The sequence below is a fragment of the Panthera leo genome, chromosome D3 (genome assembly GCF_018350215.1).
Source record: "Panthera leo isolate Ple1 chromosome D3, P.leo_Ple1_pat1.1, whole genome shotgun sequence".
In the NCBI taxonomy this organism is placed as follows: domain Eukaryota; kingdom Metazoa; phylum Chordata; class Mammalia; order Carnivora; family Felidae; genus Panthera; species Panthera leo.
In genome coordinates, this window is record NC_056690.1 from 33,081,310 (window position 1) to 33,106,798 (window position 25,489).

The window sequence follows — 25,489 nt, forward strand, 5'->3', positions numbered from 1 at the left end:
ATGGCTTCCTGTCTTACATTGAGGTCTTTCATCCATTTTGAGTTTATTTTTGTGTATGGTGTAAGAAAGTGGTCCAGGTTCATTTTTCTGCATGTGGCTGTCCAGTTTTCCCAGCACCACTTGCTGAAGAGACTGTCTTTATTCCATTGGATATTCTTCCCTGCTTTGTCAAAGAATAGTTGGGCATATATTTGTGGGTTCATTTCTGGGTTCTCTATTCTGTTCCATTGATCTCAGTATCTGTTCCTGTGCCAGTATCATATGGTCCTGATGATTATAGCTTTGTAGTATAGCTTGATGTCCAGGATTGTATTGCCTCCAGCTTTGGTTTTCTTTTCAGGATTGCTTTGGCTATTCAGGGTCTTTTCTGGTTCCATACAAATTTTAGAGGATTATTTGTTCTAGCTCTGTGAAGAATGCTGGTGACATTTTGACAGGGATTGCATTGAGTATGTAGGATTGGGTAAGATTGACATTTTAACAATATTTGTTCTTCCTATCCAGGAGCATGGAATGTTTTTCTATTTTTTTGTGTCTTCAATCTCTTTCATAAGCTGTCTATAGTTTTCGGTGTATAGATTTTTCACCCTTTGGTTAGATTTGTTCCTAGGTATTTTATGGTTTCTGGCAACTGTAAATGGTATTGATTCCTTCATTTCTCTCTCTGTTGCTTCATTATTGGTATATAGGAATGCAACCAATTTCTGTGCATTGATTTTATATTCTGCCACTTTGCTGAATTCATGGATCAGTTCTAGCAGTTTTTTGGTGGAATCTTTTGGGTTTTCCACATAGAGTATCATGTCATTTGCGAAGAGTGAAAGTTTGACCTCCTCCTGGCCAATTTGGATGCCTTTTATTTCTTTGTGTTGTCTGATTGCTGAGACTTAGACTTCAATAATATGTTGAATAACAGTGGTGAGAATGGACACCCCTGTCTTTTTCCTGACCTTAGGGGGAAAGCTCTCAGTTTTTTCCCATTGAGGATGATATTAGCGTTGGGTCTTTCTTATATGGCTTTCATGATCTAGAGGTATGATCCTTCTATCTCTACTTTCTTGAGGGTTTTTATCAAGAAAGGATTCTGTATTTTGTCAAATGCTTTCTCTGCATCTATTGAGAGGATCATGTGGTTCTTGTTCTTTCTTCTATTGATGTGATGAATTACATTGTTTTGTGGATACTGAACCAGCCCTGCATCCCAGGTGTAAATCCCACTTGGTCATGGTGAATAATTTTTTTAATGTATTGTTGGATCCAGTTCGCTAATATCTTGTTGAGGATTTTTGCATCCATGTTCATCAGGGAAATTGGTCTATAGTTCTCCTTTTTGGTTTTGGAATCAAGGTAATGCTGGCTTCATAGAAAGAGTTTGGAAGTTTTCCTTCCATTTCTATTTTTTGGAAGAGCTTCAAGAGAGTAGGTGTTATCTCTTCCTTAAATGTTTGGCAGAATTCCCCTGGAAAGCCATCTGGTCCTGGACTATGGTTTTTTGGGAGATTTTTGGTTACTAATTCGATTTCTTTACTGGTTATGGGTCTGTCCATATTTTCTATTTCTTCCTGTTTCAGTTTTGATAGTTTACATGTTTTTAGGAATTTGTCCATTTCTTCCAGATTGCCAATTTTATTGGTATATAATTGCTCATAATATTCTCTTATTATTGTTTGTATTTCTGCTGTGTTGGTTGTGATCTCTCCTCTTTCATTCTTAATTTAATTTATTTGGGTCCTTTCTTTTTTCTTTTTGATCAAACTGGCTAGTGGTTTATCAATTTTGTTAATTCTTTCAGAGAACCAACTTCTGGTTTCATTTATCTGTTCTACTGGGTTTTTTTGGTTTCAATAGCATTAATTTCTGCTCTAATCTTTATTATTTCTTGTCTTCTGCTGGTTTGGGGTTTTACTTGCTGTTCTTTTTCCAGCTTTTTAAGGTGTAAGGTCGGGTTGTGTATCTGTGACTTTTCTTCCTTCTTTCGGAAGGCCCGGATTGCTATATACTTCCCTCTTATGACCTCCTTTGTTGTGTCCCAGAGATTTTGGGCTATGGTGCTATCATTTTCATTGGCTTCCATGTACTTTTAATTTCTTCTTTAACTTCTTGGTGAGCCCATTCATTCTTTAGTAGGATGTTCTTTAGTCTTCAAGTATTTGTTATCTTTCCAATTTTTTTCTTGTGCGTGATTTTGAGTTCCACAGCATTATGGTCTGAAAATATGCACGGTATGATCTCGATCTCTGTGTACTTGTTGAGGGGTCACACTGGAATTTAAGAACTGGGCCTTTTACAGCTCCTGGGTCTAAACTTTCCATTTACAACTCAAAGTTAGATGAGCATTATTTGTATAAATAGCATGTGAAACTCTGTGTCAGCATAAGCTTGCTTCCAAAGTATGTTAGTTAATGCCAAGATAAAAATGGAGATGAAATGTAAGTGGGATGAAGGAGATACACAGAGTACTTTACTAAAAAATGCACTTAAAAAAGGATATGTTTGTTTATGTTTGTAATCCAGAAGAGCATGGTTGTGTTATCCGATCTGTGGGGAATCTGTCTATACAGAGTCTCCTCACCATATGCTTCGCAGGTGCCATCACCTGGTGCTACCTGTACACGAGTCCCCCAAGCCAGCCATGAGGCTGTGAGAAAACGCTGAACAGGGGTCAACAAACACCTGGAAGCAATGCCAACATGGTGGGAATCTATTACTCAGAGTCTCTAAACCTAAAGACCCTTCCTGGTGCCAGAATTTCGACCACCATTTTAAGATTCTTTAATCACTCACAGCTTCCTCAGGCTTAAATACACAGTGAAAGAACAGGACTATTCTGGGCCATGTTTGGCCATTTTCCACGGGCTCCATCGTTCTGCCTGGGGCTAGCCTTGGCTGACTTCTTGGCACTCCGTAGCATTAGCCCAGCCCTGTGCCTGCAGCTGGGAGCTTCCCACCAAACCCCGCGCCAGCCGTCCCCTGTGTCTGGCAGGCCTGGCTGGGTGGGGAGTGAAAGAACAGGTGGAAAAAGGCCCAGGTCCTGTCCCCACACTGGAGGCCAGCAAGAGGTGGGGCAGGTGCCCCAACTGACACAGGGCTGGTGGAGCCACTGTGGCTTCAAGCCTTCTTTGTAACCAATCCTGAGCATTTACTTTACCATATACATTCTGCTTTAGCAAAAATGCTGTTGATGACTTTTAGTGAGTCAAGATTTGTTCTGAATTGTAAACACAAAAAGAGCTGTGGGCAAGTGCGGTTCTTACTGTGACCGTGAACGGTCCCTGCAGAGAAAGCAGGGCAACCCGCACCAGTGACTACTCATCACGTGACTAGACAGTTCCTGCACATCCACTGAACATCGCTGAGCTTTTAAAATAGGTTCCTCGAACCTTCCCCCAAGAATTCCTCAATCAAAATCTCAGAGGGCAGCTTGGGAATCCTGGTTTAAAAGCTCCCCAGATGACTTTGGAGTGCGGCCTGCTTTGGGAAGAATGCACTGACCGCGTGGCTGAGAAGTTCTCCGGACTCTCCAAGATCTCAAAGGCCTGAATATGGGAGTGGCTCCAGGTGTGATCAAGGATTAATTTGATGGGGACAGAAGGAAAAGAAAAAGTTGCAGAAGAAAGTGGGAAATTGGCAATGTCAATAAGACCAGGAGCTAAAACGCACTCTGTGCCTTTATTATCAGGCCAGTCTGGTGCAGGTTGCCCAGGATGCTATTAAGTGGATATTCCCTAGATAGACATGAAAACCTCATGAGGTAAGTAAAATTCACCAAGGCCGACAGATCTCAAATACAGGAAATCATCCAATCAGGATGAAAGTTTATGAGCTAAGGGATGGCTGTCAGATGATGCCAAAGTCTGGAGTGTTCTAGATTTTATGTCTTATGTCAATGTTGCAAAAAGTCACTAATGATAAAATTAGATGATGCTGTAAATGTTGAGAACAGCTTCAGACCATCTTTCTGAACATCAGATCGTTGCCTCCGGGCACAAGAATGGTTGCCAAACAAGTGATGTGTTATTAGCAGAGACTTCTAATATCTATACATCACAGACCTGTAAATGCGCTGTTTTGAAGTTTGTCCAGAACAGACTTTTGCCATCGTCAGATTCTTACTTTCCTTTCTATTTGGTCATAGGAAGTAGAGACAATTCTAAACGAGGACTTTGTTAAATGCCATGATCTCTTGGTCTTTAGCTTCCCATGAATATCAGTCTTATCTTCCTTATTAGACCATAAGCTCTAGAACAGGGCTTATTTATTTATTTATTTATTTATTCAGTGTTTTAAAAGATACAATTTGTCAAACTGGTTTCCATACAACACCCAGTGCTCATCCCAACAAGTGCCCTCCTCAATGAGAGCAGAGCTTATATAAAAAATCTTTTCCATACCCCTCAAAGCCCCTAACCCAACTTCTTGAACACTGGCGGAGTGAAATGAACATACGTTGTATAGTTTCGTTAGCCTGGTATGCACAAAAGTGAGTTAGTGAGTTGAATGAACAGAGAAATTCAGAAATGATGTTCTGAAAAGTCCAAAAAGATTTAAATGGACTTGTGAAAATCTATCCACTACACTTCCTTAGTCACATGGCAAGAATCCTTACCAAACACTACTTCACATTCAGAGCTGACCCCCAAAATAGATTTCTTTTCAGCGGAAGTTCTAGTGCTCAGTGGGATAGGAAAAATCAACCGAGTTTCTGTTCCCTTTACACATTTTTCTCTGTATTTCAGTAATTTGGGGTCTTGGAGTAAACTGCCCTCTGGGACCATAAGCCCTCCAGAATGGACACCCCCTCCAGGGCGAGCACGTACTCTGTATTAGAGCATGTCCTGCATTTTCAGACTCTGAATTGTAAGCTGGAATAAGCACACAAAAGGATGAGATAAACTTCCCCTTCTCCTGATTTCTGAGAGCCAGAATTCTTCACCCTGCTTCTGATCACATCCTTCACGGGTGAGGAATAATAAAGGAGGGGCAGAACCCACTTTTCTTCTCTCTCCTTTTGAGAACAGGGAACAGCCATTTTTCTTTCACTTTCATAATTTCCTCCCTTGGGAGAGGAATTCAAATGTCTTTCATTTGCCAGGAGAGTGGGAGGAAGGTGGGTGGAAATCTTTAAAGACCTTCAATAACAGCTTGACACAGAGCTGAGCTGGCGCTGTAACCCATTCAGAGCCGAGGCAATCTCTGGCATTTCGCTGGAGGCAGGGAACGAAACGAGGGCTCTGGTCAGAATGACCCCTTAGGGCCTCACGTACACCAGCTTGGACCCAATTTAGGAAAGACGTGTGGCAAAAACACAAAACTAAAACAATGCAGTTCGCTTTTAAATTCCCTGGCACTGACTTCTCTTACCTAAGAGAATCGATTATAGGCTAGGGAGGGAAAAGACAAAACCCTTAGAAAGGCTGGATGGGGCGCTCCCTGGACGACAGTTCTTGAAGAGTCATGGCCGCACCGGGTCGGTCCTTGCTGGCCCGCACGGCGCCCGGGCTGCGGGGAGGAGTGCTCCTGGGCACTGGCGCTGACAATTCCAGAGTGGCCCCGCATCCTGTTTCTTCTAACTGTTAGACCTTTATATTTTCCATTTGTTGTACTTGTTGGGAGGGTCGAGGCATTCCTACTTACTATGGAGCATTCCTACTTCCATCTGCTGTATGGACAACCCCCCCCCCCCAATCCCCCCCACCCCCCGCCTCTAGAGGATCACTAGGGGCTGGAACCACGTGAATGGGCAGAAGCCGGGTGCACCTGCATAAGCTTCGCGTCGGCTTCCACGGACCTTTTCACCTCTCAGCTTTCTGGACTTAATTTCCAAATTCCACTGGGGCAAATCTCACAAAACCCCGTCTAGCATACTTCTCTGGATTGAAGCAGGGGAAGAAATTTCAAATGGCTGAGAAGAGACGGGACCTGAGCGTGGGGCTTGACAAAGAGTATGAATCACAGTAATTCCAGACTTTGGAGGAACTAAAAATGCTACAATATCTAGAACTTTCTCTCCTCAAACACTATTGTGCTAATTGTCTTCTGGTTCTCAGTTTTAAATAGTAGTGACTGAGTAATGCCTCTTGTTTATTCCCTTTTTCTAAACCTGACTTCTCTGTACACCGTGAATCATATTATTTCCTCCCACTTTTCTGACTCCCTCACGTACAGGACACCCAGGCCCGCACAGCTGCCTCAGAATTAAACAGAACACGCACAATGAGTTCCTTTAAGGCTCAGAAATCAGGTACTGACTTATTTTCTCTCCCCATTCCACTGAGGCTGCAAAAGATTTATTTTTCTCCCTCGTGCATCCCATTCAGATTCATAACGCAGTCATTTTAAACGCACAGACCGGAATCCAATTTCTTGTCTCAGAAGTAACATGCTAATCTGTATGTTACCAGTGAATTACCAAATGCCCTAATAAGTGCATGCACAAAAGAAAAATGGAAAGAACAAAACTCCACAATCTCTAGCCATACATAATCCTGTGGCTCTTTGTAAGCAAAGGCATCAAGAATACATTGAGAGAGCACAGTATTAGGCTTACTACAGCTTTCAGTAACTAAGGTGGCACGGTTACACCTGTACACAGAGAACAAGGCTGTCAGCAACACCGCCCATCAATGTGGAAAAGGGCCAGGTGGTTGGATTTAGTCCCAATGTCAGGCCATGGTATTGGCATAGGAGATTTAGAAGCAGTCAGCTGGATTAAGGGGTCACGTCCATTTGGCTGGACACCTCACCCATGGACCTAAAGACAGAAAAGTGTCACAGAGAAGGTTCTACAAGAGTAAGAGGTTCAGGGGTGCCTGGGTGGCTCAGTGGGTTGAGTGTCTGACTTCGGCTCAGGTCATGATCTCACGGTTCGTGGGTTCGAGTGCCACATTGGACTCTGTGCTGACAGCTCAGAGCCTGGATGGAGCCTGCTTCAGATTCTGTGTCTCCCTCTCTGTCTGCCCTACCCCCCTCACTCAATATAAGTAAAATATTAATAAAATAAAAAAAAAAGAGTAAGATGTTCTTGTCAGCACTTGGAGGGCAAAGGAGGACGCATGGCTACCAGGGCCAGGCTGTGCCCACTCCTTAGTGAACACCACCCAAGATGGGTCTCCCTTCACGACAGCCTCCACCTTCTAAAGGTGCAGTGGGGTTTGGAGAAGCACACGAACAGCCGCAAATGGTCTTCCCACCTGACCCCGTGTGTGTCAGTAACGTTAATGCTGAGGCTAGTTAAGAAGAAATCATTAGTCTCCTTGCCCACATCCTCTGGATCAGCCCTGCCTATAGCCACTACTGACAGGTGGCTTTTGAGCACCTCATCTGTGGCTTGCTCAAACTGAGGTGTGCTGTACATTAACATACACACTGGATTTTGAAGACTGATTACACAAAAAGATTCTAAAATATCTCCATAATTTCTAAAAATTACACACTGAAGCAGTCTTTTGGATGTACTGTGTGAAGTAAAATATATTATTAAATTTCACTTGTTCCTTTTGGCATTGGACCAGTACGGCTACTAGAAAATGTAAAATTACATATGTGGTTGTCACGTGTCATTCACATGGTATTTCCATTTTCTGTATTTGTTCAGTGCGGGTCTAGAGAATGCATTCATTAAAAACGTGCTGGCCACAGTTCCATGTAACGATGCAGTCACTGTGAGCTCAGCAGAATATCTTGGCTTTGCAAACATATAACATGAAAAGTCTGATTTAAAATTTTTTTTTTTTCTGCATGGCGAATATGGAGTACTTACAATGTGTAAACACTGAGCCCAATCTTTCATGTATATTAACTCATTTAATCCTCACTACAACTCTGTGAGGTAGGACCCATTTTTGAAAGGAAAAGACTGAGGCATACTGAGGTGCTCCCCTGGGAAGGGCAGAGCTGGACTCCAAACTTAGGCAGCCTGGCTCCAGGGAGCAGCCTTCTCTCCACCCCCCTTTGTGTTGAATGTTGAAATTTTAAATTACCTTTAAAAGAATTTGGATTATATTGATAATAAAAAATAAATAGAAGAGGCATCCATCTCTGGAACTGGAGTCTGATTAAGTGCAAGCATGACTGATAGAAAGCGATATGAAATTTACACAATGATAGTTAATTACTTTTACAAGCATCGATTTTTGTACCACATCTTCTCCATAATTGGAGTCTGTTTTCATGAAGGTAATACCCTCTGTAACTGTGCCAGCGAATCTGAAAGCACTGCCATCTGTGACAATAAATCCAGATCTCAAATAAAATTCCCCAGATTTATGACTCTTTTTCTTGTGCAGTATGCTCACCTAGACCCTTCCATATCATCTATGTAAAATCTTCCTTTAAGATGGGGCATGACACAAAGAAGAATGTATGTCAATGAATGAAGAAAACTCGAATTTCTTTTTAATGCGGACTGCAGGTGAATAGCACTGGCTAATGACACAAGGTCATCGTTAGTTCTCACCTGGTCTTCTTTTATCTTATTATCTATTTGTTAAATAATACAGTGAACACCATGAACACCCTCTCTTCCCCCACACTAGGCATGATCAATAATGGACATTCACCCAGGTGCTCATCCAAATGCCCTTTCTCTGCCTCCTCTCCACTACCCTGAATAGTGTGATGACCATTCTCTCCTCTTTTAAAAAAGTTCAGCACAAATATATGCATACTGAAACAATATGATATTTAATTTTGCTTATTTTTGAACTTTACAGAAGGGTATTGTATTATATATCACCTTTCAACACTGTAGTTTTTCATTCAACATTAAGATACAGAGATCCATCCATCTGCTATGGTATGGGTGTAATTCATTCATTTCAGCTGCTGCATACTTCATTGTATGGCTATTCCTCATATTATGTATCCATCGTCCTATTACTGGGCATTTGGTTATTTCCAGTCTTTTGTTCTGATTAACAGTACCACTATTTATTCTGAAGAATAACATGTTGAAACATGTTTCCTGTTACACATTTCTAATGCTAACATTTATTTATTAAAACAAATTTAACTTTGAAATCCACTGTAATCCTTGCCCTTCTGGCAGCAGTATTTCTTAGATTTTCCTTAAAAATGGCAAAATAAACAAAGACCCAGGAGTTTGACGATTCTACTGTGTCCAATTCATAATTTCCTATCCATGTTACTTACCAAATAAAGCTTTTCAGTCCCTTTAATTACAAATATAACACATACAAATCACTTTATATATATAAAATATAAATTATATATAAATCACAAAGTACTTTACCATCCTCACAAAAGACAAAATTTATCTTCAAAGAACTCTGTAATTTGTACATTATGTAAAATGATGTTTTTTTAAAGAATTATGCAATTAGCCAAGGAAATGTTTACGACTGCTCTTCTCTTTTTTCAAAGCAATCTGATGTTTAATTTTTCACAAAATGCTGTATTTTCTCCATTCTTGAGGTTCTACTGTTTTAATAATAGACTTTTGAGGGTATGGGGGAGTATGGGAGAAGAATGCTATCACATTAAATGTGCATATCGATTATAAGATACATGGCAACCTCAGAATTCTACATTTTTGAAATAATTTTTTTAATGTGTTTATTTCTGAGAGAGTGAGCAGGGAAGGGGCAGAGACAGAGGGAGACACAGAATCCGAAGCAGGCTCCAGGCTCTGAGCTGTCAGCACAGAGCCTGATGCCAGGCTTGAACTCACAAGCTGTGAGGTCATGACCTGAGCTAAAATTGGACACTTAACTGACTGAGTCACTCAGGCACCCCTCTAAGTCCAATTTTTTAAATTTATTTTTTATTTTTTAAGTTTATTTATTTTGAGAGACCGAAAGACTGGGGGTGGGGGAGAGAGAGAGGGAGAGAAAGAATCCCAAGCAGGCTTCACACTGTTAGCACAGAGCCCGATGTGGGGCTCGAACCCATGAACCATGAGATCATGACCATGAGCCGAGATCAAGAGTCAGATGCTTAACTGACAGAGCCACCCAGGTGCCCTTCTAAGTCCATTTTTTAATGTATAAGACAGAGAATGTTTTATTTGTAAGGACCACAGGTATGGCATGTTGAAAAGATGCATATAAGAGTAAATGTCAGTAAGGCAAAATAAAAGACCTTTTCCCTACACTGGAAGTCTTACTTTGAGAACTTATTTGGAGGTTCTAGCAGAGGAACACGGATGCTTGTACATCCTTGACCAACGAATGGTCCTCCTCTGTGGGAGAAGGTTGTCCTCTGTGATAAGTAGGGACGTGCATGGAGCAGTGAGGAAGGAAAGGGACACCCCTTAGCCAGTGTGATCAGTCATATCAACCCTGGGGATCAGTGGGGTGACAGGAGTCACAGCCAAACCACACTCCCAACCCAAAGTCTTCATTTGAAACAGCCGTAAAGATCACTCATAAGTTTCTGTCATTTACTGGTTGATATTTATTTTTTTTTTATTAAAAAAATTTCTTTTTAATGTTTTATTTATTTTTGAGATAGAGACAGAGCATGAGCAGGGGAGGGGCAGAGAGAGAGGGAGACACAGAATCCAAAGCAGGCTCCAGGCTCTGAGCTGTCAGCACAGACCCCGACGCGGGGCTCGAACTAATGGACCGTGAGATCATGACCTGAGCCAAAGTAGGATGCTTAACCGACTGAGCCACCCAGGCGCCCCTATCGGTTGATATTTAAAATTTAACTTGTAGACTATCGCTCCAGTACCACGGGCTCTGAGTTGGTTAAAATGCAAAGATACCTGGTAGAGGTAACACGTTAGTAGTCTGTTATCAGTCATTCATACCTTGGTGAGGCTTAGTTAGGTCTTCCGGGTTTGGCATGGAGTTGTCAGGATTGTATACGTCTTTGTGTTTCCTGCTAATTTTTATTGTAATTCAAGTCCCTTTCTGGTGCTGGCATTTGAACTTAGCCAACAGTAATAACATCTATATAATAATAATTTACAACTAGTGTGTGTGTGTGTGTGTGTGTGTGTGTGTGTTTGCGTGTGTATGTTTAACTTACCAAGCTTTTTCATGCATGAGATCTAATTCATTTCCCAGCACAACTCCATGAAGTAGGTATGACTATCCCCATCGTACAGATTGGAAAATTCAAAGGCAAGTTGGCTGAGAGACTGTGTCTGGCCAAGAACTGACTCCAGTCTTTTTAATCTTGGGTTCACTGTACCACACTTCACTGGGGTTGATTGGAATAATTTTGAAAAACTGTTTAGACAAGACATTCATCTTCCATATAGCTAGAATATTTTTATTTTAAGGAGCTAAAGCTTCCTTGAGGTGCCTGGGTGGCTCAGTTGGTTAAGTGTCCAACTCTTGGCTTTGGCTCAAATCATGATCTCACGATTTGTGGGTTTGAGCCCCGCCTAGCGCTTGGTGCTGACAGTGCGGAGCTTGCTTGGGATTCTCCCTCTCCCCCCCCCCCCCCCGTCCCTTCCCCACTTACATGCACTTTCTCTCTCAAAATAAATAAATAAACTTAAAAAAAGGAGCTAAGGAGTTTCCTGCAACATAACCACAAGAATTTATTTTTTTGAAGACCTTGAAATATTTAAAGATCCAGAGTTAGCACATCTTCAACTTGACAAAACTTATTCTTTTCTAGGTAGAAGGGGCATAATAAGAAATTTTAGATATGCGCTCTAAAAGAAGGCCTATGTATCAGGATTCACATATGTAAAAACAGTACACAAGGCTAAACTTCTGGATAAGAGAGCAGGAATGTGATGACGGAAAATTCCCTCAACCTCAGGGACTGGTTTCGAGTCCCTACTGAATAATTTTATGTAACAGCACATGAAAAGAAGTTAGAAAAATTGAGAATAGAAACTGATTACAGAGATCTTTTTATAGTACAACCAAAAAGGTAACACAAACCACCTGAGACTCTAAGAAAGAAAAAAACTACACAACCAAACACTGTAAAAAGGCACAAAGTGAGCCAACGATCAATGTTCTAATGGTGTATGTATTCCCACAACGACATATTTATTGAAGGCCTTTCTCAACGTGAAAGCCGTTGAAATGCAGTAAGCCGAAGAATCCTTCAAGTGAGTGGAAAAAGAACGCCTGGTTGACACTTTGCCCCTTGATCTCTGTTCCTGACTGCACAATTAAATTTTTCCAGTAGGATGCAGGGAAATGAATAAAACTGCAGGCGTATTCAAGTGAAAATGGCTGACTTTCAGTAAAAGTTTGGCCGATGCACTGTCCTTCAGGGCAGGGACTGTGATATCCAGTTTCCAGGCCATCCTAGACTTGACCTCTGGAAATTCTACTTGAATGAGTGAATGATCCGGTCATTCCCACACTTCCCTTTTCATCTACCTGCATTTTTGCTCCTATAAAAAACCTGAGTGACTATTAGCTACAGAATAGCTGGAGGTAGGTCACAATGAACTGAAAGAATGCTCTGTGATTCCAGGTCATTTCCCCCTCTTATGCTGTTACAGGAGGTGGAGCCCCTGCCACACAAGCTCCTGTCAGCAGGTCGCTCTGTGTAAGAGTGGCACTTCATCAGAGGACTTATTCCAGCCAGTGTCCACCAAGAAATCTCACTCTCTATCTGTCAAGGGCAGTGATGGGTCATAATAAGGATACCACATACTTGAAACTTGAAGAGACCTAATAATATAAACTGAGGATGGCAAACTACTAATGGCAAACTACTAAAGGTACAGATTTGGTAAACAAGAAAGTTGCTTCCATCATAACGATTGCTTGTAATCTTTTGCCCTACATTTGGCAACAGCATGAGACGTCATTCTCCAACCCAAAGTGTGTTTGTCTCTGTGCCACCAACCAATGCCACGGTTACTGGGCTAGGAAGAACAGGTCCCTCTGCGACATCTACACACTGTTTCTAGTTCTTTCCATAGTCAACAGTCAGTGTGTCTCCCGATTCATGATGGCAACTGATAAAAATAGGTTCTTGAGAAAAGGGATTTTTACTTTCTCTATGAATTTTCACCAGTGTTCCTATTGCATTGCTTAAATAGTATCGTTGTCATAATTCTACTGGTTCTTAGAGCTGAACCGGCCTTTCAGGGATCACCTTGCTTGGCATCCATTTTTACAGATGATGCGACAATACCCCCAGATATTGAGTGATGTTTTGCTTGTACTCACTGAGGGGAGGAGAAGCCAAGCCCCCTCCTACAGAGCTTCTCTGTCACATCACCCTGCCTCTGCAGATGTGACTCCAGGCTCTGAATATTGGCATAACGATCTAGGGGATGCTCACTCGGTCTACAGTTAGCAGCATTTTTGAAGAAATAACTGAAACTAAATTAAAATTACTGGGAAAATAAACGGAACTTAATGTGGACACAAAAGTAACCTTGTCTATAGAACCACAGATGGGTCAGGGTTCAGACATTCCAGAGAATTCAACTCTTCTTTGATACTGAACTATGTTCATCTGTCCCAAGGATGGGTCAAAAGAAAACCTTTTCCATTCCGAAGGCAGGTAACTAAACAGCTGCTCTTTTCCCTGCCTCAACAGTCACTAGTCCCCGTTATCTACGTCATGGGTGGCGGTGACAGTCCTTTCCTGAATAACGTGTTTGGAGGCAACACCGGCATCTGTGGGAAGCAAGCCAGTAAATGGGAATCTCAGGTACCAGACGAGCTGGTAGGGAGGTGTTGATTCTGGGGCCAGAGGCAGCAGTGTGAAGATATGCAGACAGGCTCTGGACCTGAACCCACCACTGACTAGTGGTGTGGCCCTCCTTCCTGCACTGCAGTCTCCTGGTCTATAGAAGACGGGACACCAAGAGTCCCCCCTGCTGGGTTGTGGTGAGCATTAAGTGAGCATGTGTGTCTGAAGCCCTCAGTGAGCACAGAAGCACCTGTTCTTCTGGGAAGGCTGAAATCCTTGGCAACCTTCACAACAGGGAAACGGGCCCGTCCAGCTTACCTACTGGGTTTTGATTCAGCAACTTGCAAAGAAGAGACTGAAGAGAGGGATGCGGGGGGGAAAAATTTCCAGACGCTAATTATATTACAGGCAGAGCAACACATTGTTCTATCGTCTCGTCATTCTTACTCGGATTTGAAGACGCTTTTCGTGAGCATGCCCTTCCCATTCCAAATGCACCGTTCAAATGAACACGTTGCTTAGATTCATAGATCTCTTTGTTTATATGCCTCTCTTAGAGGTCTTGTGACAAATCATTTGCTGTATTCTGAATACACAGTAGTATGAAATGAAACAGTAGCAGTCTGAATACCTGTTGCCCAGGCCTTCACAGACACAGAAGGTGCCAGATGAACCGAGCTCCTGAAGTAGGTCAGCTGGAATAATGGGGAATTGAGTGTGATTTTAAGCTGTATGGTTCATTGTACTTTAAAGTGAGAAATTCTCACTAATTCCGTGTCATCTGACACACGACTAGGAAGAATATTGATCCCAGAAGAAAGGGCTGTCACTGTTAGTCATGCCATGAACTTGGGGAAATCCTACCCCCTCCCCAGGATTCTTGCTTCTCATCTCTGACTCTTCAGAATTCTCTGAACTTACACAAGCACATCATAAACTGAGTTTTTATAAGAGGATTAAGGGAAAAGAAGAGTAAATAAAAATGCATTTGGCCTCCTGATTCCTAATGATGAGGAAAAGTAAAAGGGATTTTTTTGAAAGTATTTTTTTGTTTATTTATTTTGAGAGACAGAAAGAGAGAGAGAGAGAACATCCCAAGCAGCCTCTGGGCTGTCAGCATACAGCCTGACCTGGGGCTCTATCTCATGACTGTGATGACAGTCAGGACCTGAGCTAAAATCGAGTCGGATGCTTAACTGAGTCACCCAGGCGCCCCAGCAAAATGGCTTTTTATTTTGATACATCCTTTATGCTTTTATGATTTACTTGTTTTTGAGGTTTCATGTTTGGGGTGCCCTCCTGGCAGGCACAAGTGACTATCAGAATAACAGGTGAAGAAGTTTGACAAACCGTGAAGGAACCTACAGCCCATGATCCAGTAACAAGTCTTAGTGATGAAAAGTAAATTCTCAACAAAATTACTTTAATGTTTTCAACAAAGCCAAAGGATGAAAAGAATATTGTAGTATTTCTAAGTTTTAAAATCTTATCATAGGAGTTCTCTCTTATTATTAAACACACCAGAAAGTGTTGCTCTTATAAGATTTGAACCCCAGGCGTCTACATGGCTCAGTAGGTTAAGCGTCTGACTTCGGCTCAGGTCATGATCTCACAGTTCACAAGTTCGGGCCCCACATTGGGCTCTGAGCTGCCAGCTCAGAGCCTGGAGCCTGCTTGGGATTCTGTATTTCCCTCTCTATCTGCCCGTCCCCCGCTCACGCTCTCTCTGTTTCAAAAATAAATAAACACTAAAAGAATTTTAAAAAATGTGAACCCTCTCTTCATTAACATACTCTTTACATAAAAAAAAACTTCTTTTCTCAAGAGTATGTAATTTTTTTTCCTAATGAGCTAATTAGAATAAGGTTGTTATCTAAATAACATTTTGTATAATCAAAACAAGAGTGGCTAGAGAAATCAAAAGAACAACGTGGGTACCTGAATTTAAGAACGAGAAAAGTAGCTAATGAAACAGCAGCAAAAATGTGAATCCTACAGAACTGTATTGAAAAACAAGATTCTAATAAACAAAGAGCAATTCTAGAAGCCAAAGCTGTTGATTTTTAGACATCACTAGACCATGACAACGGATGGATAGGTTATACGTCACTTCCATCCAGACTCTCCTCTCTGGGCGTTAACTATGACAGTTAAACCTTAGGTAAAACCAACAGTTAACAAGATTCCAAACAGCCTATCAATCCAAATCAAAGATTTCTAGATACTCATGGGTTTAACTTTTTCAGCAAAACATATTTTCCCCATATCAATGACTTTTGGATAGAAATCTTTCTGAAGCGGTCCATATATCCTTGCCTTCTTGAAAGTCTGGTGTTTCACTTCTTGCTTCTTAAAGACTCAGGATATAGATTATGAGTATCAATCAATTATTGTATCTGACACAGACAAGTGACACCCAAGGGAATCTGTTCCTACATAGGATGTCTCAGAGGATTTGTTTTTTGAGTTCTTATGCATATGTTCTACTCATTTCTGTCTTTTTTTCCCAGTTGCTCATAGTACTTTTTTTTTTAACGTTTATTTATTTTTGAGAGAGAGAGAGAGAGAGAGATGGAGCATGAGCAGGGGAGGGGTAGAGAGAGAGGGAGACACAGAATCCAAAGCAGGCTCCAGGCTCTGAGCTGTCAGCACAGAAACCCACACGGGGCTGGAACCCACAAACCACGAGATCATGACCTGAACTGAAGTTGGACACTCAACTGACTGAGCCACCCCCACGCCCCTGTAGTACTTTTTTTTTTTTTTTAAGGTTTATTTATTTTGGGCAGGGGGGCAGAGGGAGCGGGAGACAGAGGATCCGAAGCTGACAGCAGTGAGCCCAATGTGGGGCTCGAACTCATGAACCATGAGATCATGATTTAAGCTGAAGTCGGACACTCAACCCACAGAGCCACCCAGGTGCCCCTTCTTAATTTCCAATCTGATACAGGCTTAGGGTTTCGGTCGTAGACAGACTCTTGGACGTTAAGGCTTAGAGTGCAGGCTTTAGAGGCAAGTAGCAGCCCTCCAAGCATGAGCTATGTGATGTGGGGCCAGTTATTCCACTGAACCCCCTCATCCACTTCACGGGGTTTGTAATGGTGGCTACCTCATAGGTGTGTGTGTGTGTGTGTGTGTGTGTGTGTGTGTGTGTGTGTGTAATGAGATAATCCACGTACAACCTCAGAATGGTGTGTGCTGCAAAGCTAAGTATTCAGCGATACCCAAACCAATGGCTTGAAGATGTTTTCATGTGAGGATGGTTAAGCCATGGGGACTTGGAGCAAACCCAGCCTGGCCACCCTCTCCACCGTCACCATCACCGTGAGTGTCAGCAGTTGGCTATTCCCCTCCCTCAGAGTGGGGAAATGATACAGGCGGTTCCTTTAAGGCAGAAGGTTCGTCTTCAGTGATCAAGAACCGGAAAGAAGCCCCAGTCAAGGGCAGATGCAGGAGGAGGTCTCTGCCTACGCACTGGGCTCTCCCGAGAGAAAGCAGCCAGGCCTGTGCTGTGGGAAGAGCTGTCACCTCTCAGATGAGGAAGTGAACGATGGCCCCGGCTGGGGGGACCCTGCCCACCCCCAGACAGACTATCATGTAGTCAGATATAGGACCCCGCTCATATACTGCTTACGTCTTCTCTGAGACGTACAAATGCGTCACCAAGTTTCATCGACCTCAACTCTGAAAACAAAGATCAAAATGAGGGACACCCTGCTCAAGTCACACCCTGCGGCTGAAATCAGGCTGATTCAGCGTGTGACGTGGACCAGCGGTCCCTGAGCCCAGGAAGGTGACACGACAGGCTCTGGAGTCAGACCCCCCTGGGTTCCTGACCTGAACCACGTGCCCACCAGCTCCATGGCCCCCTGGGCACGTCACCTGCTTTTCTGTGCTTGTGTGTCCTCATGTGTGAAGTGGGGAGAGCAGCGGCCACCCCAGAGTGCTGCTGTGGACACACAACCTAGGGCAGCACTTGGCGTGCAGAGTTGCATGAGCGTTACTCGTTATTTTCATTGCTACCAACTCAAGTTACCAACATCACTAAAATATATATATATTTATATATATATATATACACACACATATATATGCGTATATATATATATACACACATATATATGTGTATATATGTATATATGTATATATATACGCATATATATGTGTGTGTATATATATATATATATAATAAAGTGAAAAGTGGGCAGAAAATTTTTTTGGTTGGGTATCATGCATTTTAAGATTCCAATTTGATTTTTCTTATATTTTCATCTAAACTATATAATTTACTCCAGATGAAAACATTTTCTGCAGCATATAGTATTTTTAGCTCTTCCCGTACAACTCCAAGCCTTGGAAAGGTACAGAAGAAAGACAGTCCTCTGCACACAGCACAGCCTGACCCTTCATTGGGAGCCACGCTGGCTCTGGGGCGGCTCCCAGAAGTGCCGTGCAGCCTGGGCGCAGTGCACGCATCTGACGGGGGGGGGGGGGGGGGGGGGGGGGGGGGGGGGGGGGGGGGGGGGGGGGGGGGTGCATGGGCGCTGTCCCATGTCGGTGACAGCTCCCACCGCCCTGCTCCTGAGGGCCCTGCTGGTCTCAGGAATTCAGCAAGGATCCCAAGCACTGCACTGTCTCTCTGGAGAGAGTGGGGGCAGCGTCTCCCCACCTCCCCCCGAGAACAACAGTACTCTGCGTGTTTCTGGTGCACAGGTATCTGACAGCAAAATCCCTAAGCGAAGTTTCCAAAGCTTCAGCACTTGGCAACGTCAAATAAATGCCACCAGAAAGGCTATTAGATAACAGCTAACATCTGTTGGAAGCTTGCAGGATGCCAGCCACAGTGGCAAGCACTGAGATGCATTAGTGTATTTCATTTCCATCACAAGGTAGGCATTATTATTATTATTATCCCCATTTTAAGATGAGAAAACTGAGCACAGAAATGTCATTTAAATCACCCGAGGTTATATAGTAGACGACAGAGATAAGACAAGAGTCTCCATAACATTTAAGGAGTTTCCTCTAGTCACCAAAATGACTCACATACAATTGTAGTTTTTGTTTATTTTTTGAGAGAGAGAGAGCGCGCGCGCGCGCGCGCGCGCGCGCGCGCATGCAGTGGGGGAGGGGCAGAGAGAAAGGGAGCCACAGAATCTGAAGCAGGCTCCAGGCTCTGAACCGTCAACACAGAGTCCGACATGGGGCTCGAACTTATGAGCCATGAGAGCATGACCTGAGCCCAAGTCGGAGGCTTAACTGACTGAGCTACCCAGGCACCCCTGTTTTAATGGAACTATATATGTAGAGCTATTATAATTAGATTTCTGGTGCAATTTTGCTTCCTTTCTTTTCAAGAAAAAAAAAAAAAAAAGAGCCTGAAGAAAGGATACCAAGCTGAGTAAGGGAACAAGTTCAGAGACTGATTACACAGAGCACACCATCCTGTTTATCTCCCACCCCCAACATGTACTGAGACTCTTTCAGGGTGACTTCACACAAAATCCTTTAAACTGACTGCTTGAAGTTCTCGCTGTTACGACTGTAAACAAGCAAACATGTCACATCCTTAGCCACCAAGGATGTGTAACGTGGACCAAATAAGCACTGAGGCAGCGCTGACCAAATGCATCAGGGCGGGGGAAACAGGGACACCGACGGGGAGGGGGGACGGGAGGATTTGCCACCTCTTGGCCCACAGGCTCCTTGGAAGGCTTAGGAAAGAACCTTGCCCTGCTGCAACCTGGCCACTGATGGTGCCCCTCATCGGGGCCCTGGGCATATAAGGGACTGAAGGCTGGTCGGCGACACCCAATCCGTAAGGTTAAACCACAGGAAACTGCATATTGTACGTCAAAAATGGCCGCATACTGGCAATCCCTCTTCCTATAATCTGTCCTATTTATTTTACAACTGGACATTTTAACCCCCTTCTCCTATTTTGTTCTTTGTATCTATAAGTCTGTTTCTCTTTTGTTTTGTTTATTTGCTTTGTTTTTTAGATTCCACATGTGAGTGAAGTTATATGATATTTGTCTTTCTCTGACTTACTTCAATTAGCATAATGCTGCCCTCTAGATCCATCCATGTTGTCACAAAGAGCAAGATCTCATCTTTTCATGGCTGAGTAATATTCCATAGTTTATCCTTTCATCTATTCACGGACACTTAAGTTGCTCCCGTATCTTGGCTATTGTATATAATGCTGCAATAAACACAGTGGTGCATGTATCTTTTTAAATTAGTGTTTTTGTTTTCTTCAGATAAACACTCAGAAGTGGAACTGCTAGATCATAGGGTAGTTCTATTTTTAACTTTTTGAAGACCCTCCATACCCCTTCCATAGTGGCTGTACCAGTCTGCATTACCACGAACAGTATATGAGGGCTCCCTTTTCTCCACATCCTCAACAACATCTGGTATTTCTTGTCTTTTTGGTAATAGCCATTCAGACAAGTATGAGGTGATATGTCCTTGTGGTTTTGATTTCCATTCCCCTGATGATGAGTGCTGTTGTGCATGTTTACATGTGTCTTTTGGCCATCTGGATGTCTCTGGAGACATGTCTATTCAAATCCTCTATTTTTTTTTAAGTTTTTTTTTTTTAATTTATTTTTGAGAGAGAGAGAGAGAGAGAGAGAGAACAAGTAGGGGAGGGGCAGAGAGTGAGGGAGACACAGAATCTTAAGCAGGCTCCAGGCTCCGAGCTGTCCGAACAGAGCCCGACATGGGGCTTGCACCCACAAACTGTGAGATCATGACCTGAGCCAAAGTTGGACACTCAACCCACTGAGCCACCCAGGCACCCCATCCTCTATTTTTTAATTAAAATTTTTTGTGTGTTGAGTTGTGTGAATTCTTTATATATTTTGGATATTAACCCCTTATCAGTGATATCAGTTGCAAATCTCTTCTTCCATTCAGTTAGTTGCCTTTTCATTTCGTCAAAATATTTTGTTCTGTCGATGGTTTCCTTTTCTGTGTAAAAACCTCTTAGTTTGATGTCGTCCCACTGGCAATTTCTTATTATTCAATCTAATAGGTAATACAAGTCTTCTATATAAATGTAGATCTGGACCATACATAATGAAGCCAATAAGATGAAAAGCAAATGAGGAATTAGGAGACTCTGTGTCTAGTCCTGGCTTGACCTCTGGGTCAACACATTTGGAAGACCCTAGACAAGTCTCTTAAGGTTCTGCTGTCACATCTTGCTCATCTATAAAAGTAAGTTCACGCTTAAGGCTAGACTAGACACACTTAAGTCCGCTTCCAGCTGAAATGCTAAGAATCAAGAAGTCAAAATAAGAGTGGAGAGAAGGATGGGGCGCCTGGGTGGTTCAGTCGGTTAAGCGTCCGACTTTAGCTCAGGTCATGATCTCATGGTTCACGGGTTTGAGTCCTGCATCAGGCTCTGTGCTGACAGCTCAGAGCCTGGAGCTTGCTTCACCTTCTGTGTCTCCCTCTCTCTCTACACCTCCCCCACTCATGCTCTGTTTCTGTCTCTCTCTCTCAAAAAGAAATAGTAAAAAAAAAAAAAAAAAGGAGTAGAGAAAAGGAGGTGTGGTCAAAATGAAGTGAAGAAGTCAACTGCATATGACCCATGATCTATTGGGACAAGAGTAGTGCCGAGTACAGAGCAAGTACTGGAAACAGACACCCTGGAAAGAGTTAATCTCCCAAATTTCTTGGTCTCATGAAAAATAATTTGGCTTAAATACAAAGTAGTTTCAACTTTATCCTCAGTGAAATTAGCTTGGACCATTTAAAGCAATCTTTTCAATGAAGCTCATACATTTTCTGAAGTTCTTGTAATTCTTTTCTATTATCTGTGCAGTTGTTTTTATTTATTTCTACCATAACCCTTACACTATAAAATCTTACACTGGAGTAAGTATAAAAGTCTCCAGTTGAATTACCTAGAACTCAGCTCCAAGACAGCCATGACTATAAGAACATCTCACCAGGATATTTCTGCAGGTCTAGACTCTCTTTCTCCATTCCTGTTGTGAGCAGGACTCCGCGGATGTTTCATGATTTGTACAAGGTGCTCTGGCACCACTCCCCTCCATCCCTGGTCTACCTGCCAAACTCGTTCATTCTGCGGTCTGGTCCAGGTCTCACCTTCCCTGGGACAGGGCCACCAACTGCTCCCTAACAGGCCAATCCGACCCTCCTCTGCATAGACAACATACCTCAACGTGTCCTAGTTGTTTATTTAAACTCCTTCTGGACACACAAAAATGTACCTTGGCATTTCCAGTGTTTACCCCAGTTCCTGACATACCAGGTAACCATTCTTGAAAAACTGTATTGAACGCTTATTCAGAGAAAACTGATAATGGGTGATTTGAAAGATAATTATCTTCTAGTAAAGGAGAGAAATTCACATGATATGATGTACTACTTATTAAAGATAACTTTTAACAATGATCATCTTTATCAGCTTAATTCCTTCAAGCAGACAAAGATGCCAGTTGATGTCCTTTGAGTTTCTTGGGTAAGTGATTACATAGTTTCACCAAAACAAATAAAAATACAACGTTTTAAGAATTATTTTAAATAACCTAAAGAAATTTAAAAACGAGTACTTGGTTATGATATGTCATCATTTAAAATGCAAAGCAATCGAACATTTAAATAATGTAAAAATTTAGAGGAGACTGGGTAAGGAGAGGAAGCTTGAGAAAGAGGGGTTAGGGTTCTCCCAATAATTTCTCAAATCAGTCGTATTCTCGCTAAAGGTATTCTTTAGGGTAATGAATATGCTGCTACGGATAAAAACAAATGAAACCTGGTAAAAATTCCATAAAACTGCTAACATTAGTTTTGATTAAAATGAAAACTCAAGCAGCAATTTTTGTTTTTTACAAATACTCATTTGACTGAGATTGTGTAAATGGTTCTAGAACCCAATCAAGAATCATGGATGGTAAAACTCTTTTTTGAAACCAAACATCACTCTCCTATCTGATGGATGATAATAAAAGGGGGAAAAAATAAGGAGAAAATGTCTGTTTTCCTTTTTCAGAGAGAACTGTAGAAGGAGTTTTTGCCGTGAAAAGTTTTCATTCTTTTCAGATATTTTTGAAGAATTATCATTGCACTAAGTGTAATATTTTATTTTATTTTATTTTATATATATAGAGAGGGTGTGTGCATTAGTGGGGGAGAAGAACAGAGGGAGGGAGAGAGAGAGAGAGAGAGAGAGAGAGAGAGAGAGAGAGAGAATCTTAAGCAGGCTCCATGTTCAGCATGGAGCCTGACATGGGGCTCGATCCCATGACCCTGGGATAATAACCTGAGTCGAAATCAAGAGCCAGATTCTTAACTGACTGAGCCACCCAGGCGCCCCATAAGTGTAATATGTTTAAAACAATGTTCACAACTTACGTAATACTTTGTGCATGATTCAGCCTGCGTGTGTGTGTGTGTGTGTGTGTGTGTGTGTTAGATGTGTATGTGGATAAACACGTAGGATAAACAAGATTTTGGTAAGGTTCATTTCACTTCAATGTGGGATAAGCAAGTTCAAATGGAAATGAGTGGCTGTTTATCTTTTCTCTTCCTACATTTTACATGCTTTATAGAATGAAAAAAAACACAATTAGCCTGAACATAGTTTTGACTACTAATACTTCTTTAAACACTAAATAATTATGTGCATGTGTAACAAATTGACTGCCACAACTGTGATTTCACTACTTAAGCTAAAAGATGACATTCTTTCCTTTTTTTAAACACCATGAAGCCAAGTCGGTAGACCCTGGGCTCACCTTAGGCTCCAGCCAAGCTCATGGCTCCCACTGTCCATCAGGACAACGAAGGAGCTACACTGGCAGATGGATCCTGATTTTGTGATGGGCGTGTGCTTCCTGACCAAGTGAGTGCACGTGTGATTCCGTGGACTGACAATGTCTCTTCCTGCGTTCTTCTGTTCCGTCTCCCAGAAGCCTTGTTCCAAATCCACAGTGTGCCCGATTTTTTAATAAAATGAATAGTAAGTGTTCCAGCTGGGTTGGCAGCCTCTGTCCTGTCTCCCTAACTCTCCATCTCCTTTCAACACCCACCTTGACTTCAGCTAGGCTGGTTTTTCCCAACTCGGTCCGTAGCTCTTGCTGCTCTGCTAATGAAAACACTATTCTCCCAGGAAGTAGCCCCACCACTCGAAGCCTGTGGTCTGAGCCCTACTGTCCTTAGGAATCTTCTCTGAGTGGCTACAGAATTTCTAGTCTATCCCGCAGGAGGTAGTATTAAATTATACAACACTGTGTGGCTCATTAATTCTATAGCACATACCATAGCTTGCTGTACGTACGTCTTGTTTCTTCACTAAGTCGTAGGTTTCCTGCGGCTACAATCTTTGCGTAACTTTGCATAACTCACAGTCCTAAGTACAGTGCTGAGTGTGCGGCAATTACCTTGGTGACCACAGTACACATCTTGGAGCAGAACTCTGTGGCAAATGCCATGGCAAGCAAGGAGGCGATGGTTCCTACCCCCACTAAATACATGTTTATTGGCAAAACACAGCACGACTATGACGTGTGAGCTTTAAATAAGAAGGACGGGTAAAGATTTGAAATCATGACACATAATCCACTTTCTAAGTGAGTTTAAGCCTTGCTAATCGGAGGAACTCAAAGGGGGCAAATACTCCTTTCTTTAGTTACTTCTATCACTCAGCATTAGTTGAGAACTTCCTAGGTACTCAAAAGGAACCTGTGGCAAATAAGTATTTAAATAAAGACGAATAGCACCCAAACTGTGTTTTCGGGAATCGTGGTCGTTCAGGAAGAGGAATTAAGAAACAGCAGGCAGGTTTTGCAGGTGGTAAAGCAAGAACTGGTGGGAAGGAGGGACCACGTGTGATGTGCGGATGGAGGTAAGCGTGGCACATGGGAGGAAACCAGGGGTCTTTCCTAATGCAGAAGTTTCAAGGACTGGGAAGTGTGGGAGGGACAGAATGTCCTAAAGCCAAGAAGGAATACTACAGGATGGGTACAGAATGAATGGGAGACTCCTGTGAGACAGGGCACATGGCCCTACAGGAAATGGTCAGAGAAATAGCCCCAGAGAGCTACCAAACGCTCTGACACGTTATTAGCCACCCAGAACCCAAAGGTCAAATGCCCTCCAGGTGTTCCACTTGGGTTAACTGTATACTGTAAGGTACCCCTCGGAGGGATGAAAGCTGTGGCTTCTACGCTTTAAAACATGGATGTTCACCCTCCAGTTCCATCCACGTTGTTGGGAGAGTGAACTATGCTAAGTGAAGTAAGTCAGTCAGAGAAAGACAGAAACTTAACAGAAGACCATAGGGGAAGGGAAGGAAAAATAAGTTATAAACAGTCAGGGAGGCAAACCATAAGAGACTCTTAAATACAGAGAACAAACTGAGGGTTGATGGGGGTGGGGATGGTGGGTGACGGGTACTGAGGAGGGCACTTGTTGGGATGAGCACTGGGTGTTGTATGTGAGTGATGAATCACGGGAATCTACTCCTGAAGCCAAGACTACACTGTAGGTGAGCTAACTTGACAACAAATTGTTTGAAAAAAATTAAGAAAAGAAAAAAAAGAAAACTATTACTCCAAAAGCAAAGCAAAAAAATAAAAAATAGATGAATAAATAAAACATGGATGCCTAATAAAATTTTCCTATATTTTCATAACGAAGTACTCTGGCATTTCGTCTAAGCACCAAAACCATTTCCTTACAATTTAATGCTAATTCGTTAACGTCAAATTTTATTTCAAAAACATTCACTTGGCAATTCAAGCTAGATATTTTCCCCACACTTAAAAGATTAACTGCAATTGTGTTTTATAAGTGACTACTACTCTGAGATAAAAAGACGTTAAAAGGACTGCTTTCTGAGGGCCCTAAGTCAATTTTATGC

General features: G+C 42.3%; 1 protein-coding gene and 1 long non-coding RNA gene across 3 annotated transcripts in view; one reads left to right on the top strand and one right to left on the bottom strand.

Moving 5' to 3' along the window:
- GNAL (G protein subunit alpha L) overlaps positions 1-25,489 on the bottom strand; it is a 150,242-nt gene that overhangs the window by 69,661 nt on the left and 55,092 nt on the right. The window lies entirely within an intron of this gene.
- Positions 12,448-23,561, top strand: LOC122204278. Its single transcript, XR_006195583.1, has 3 exons — positions 12,448-12,661; positions 22,034-22,087; positions 23,339-23,561. It is a non-coding gene; the product is annotated as an uncharacterized LOC122204278 (long non-coding RNA).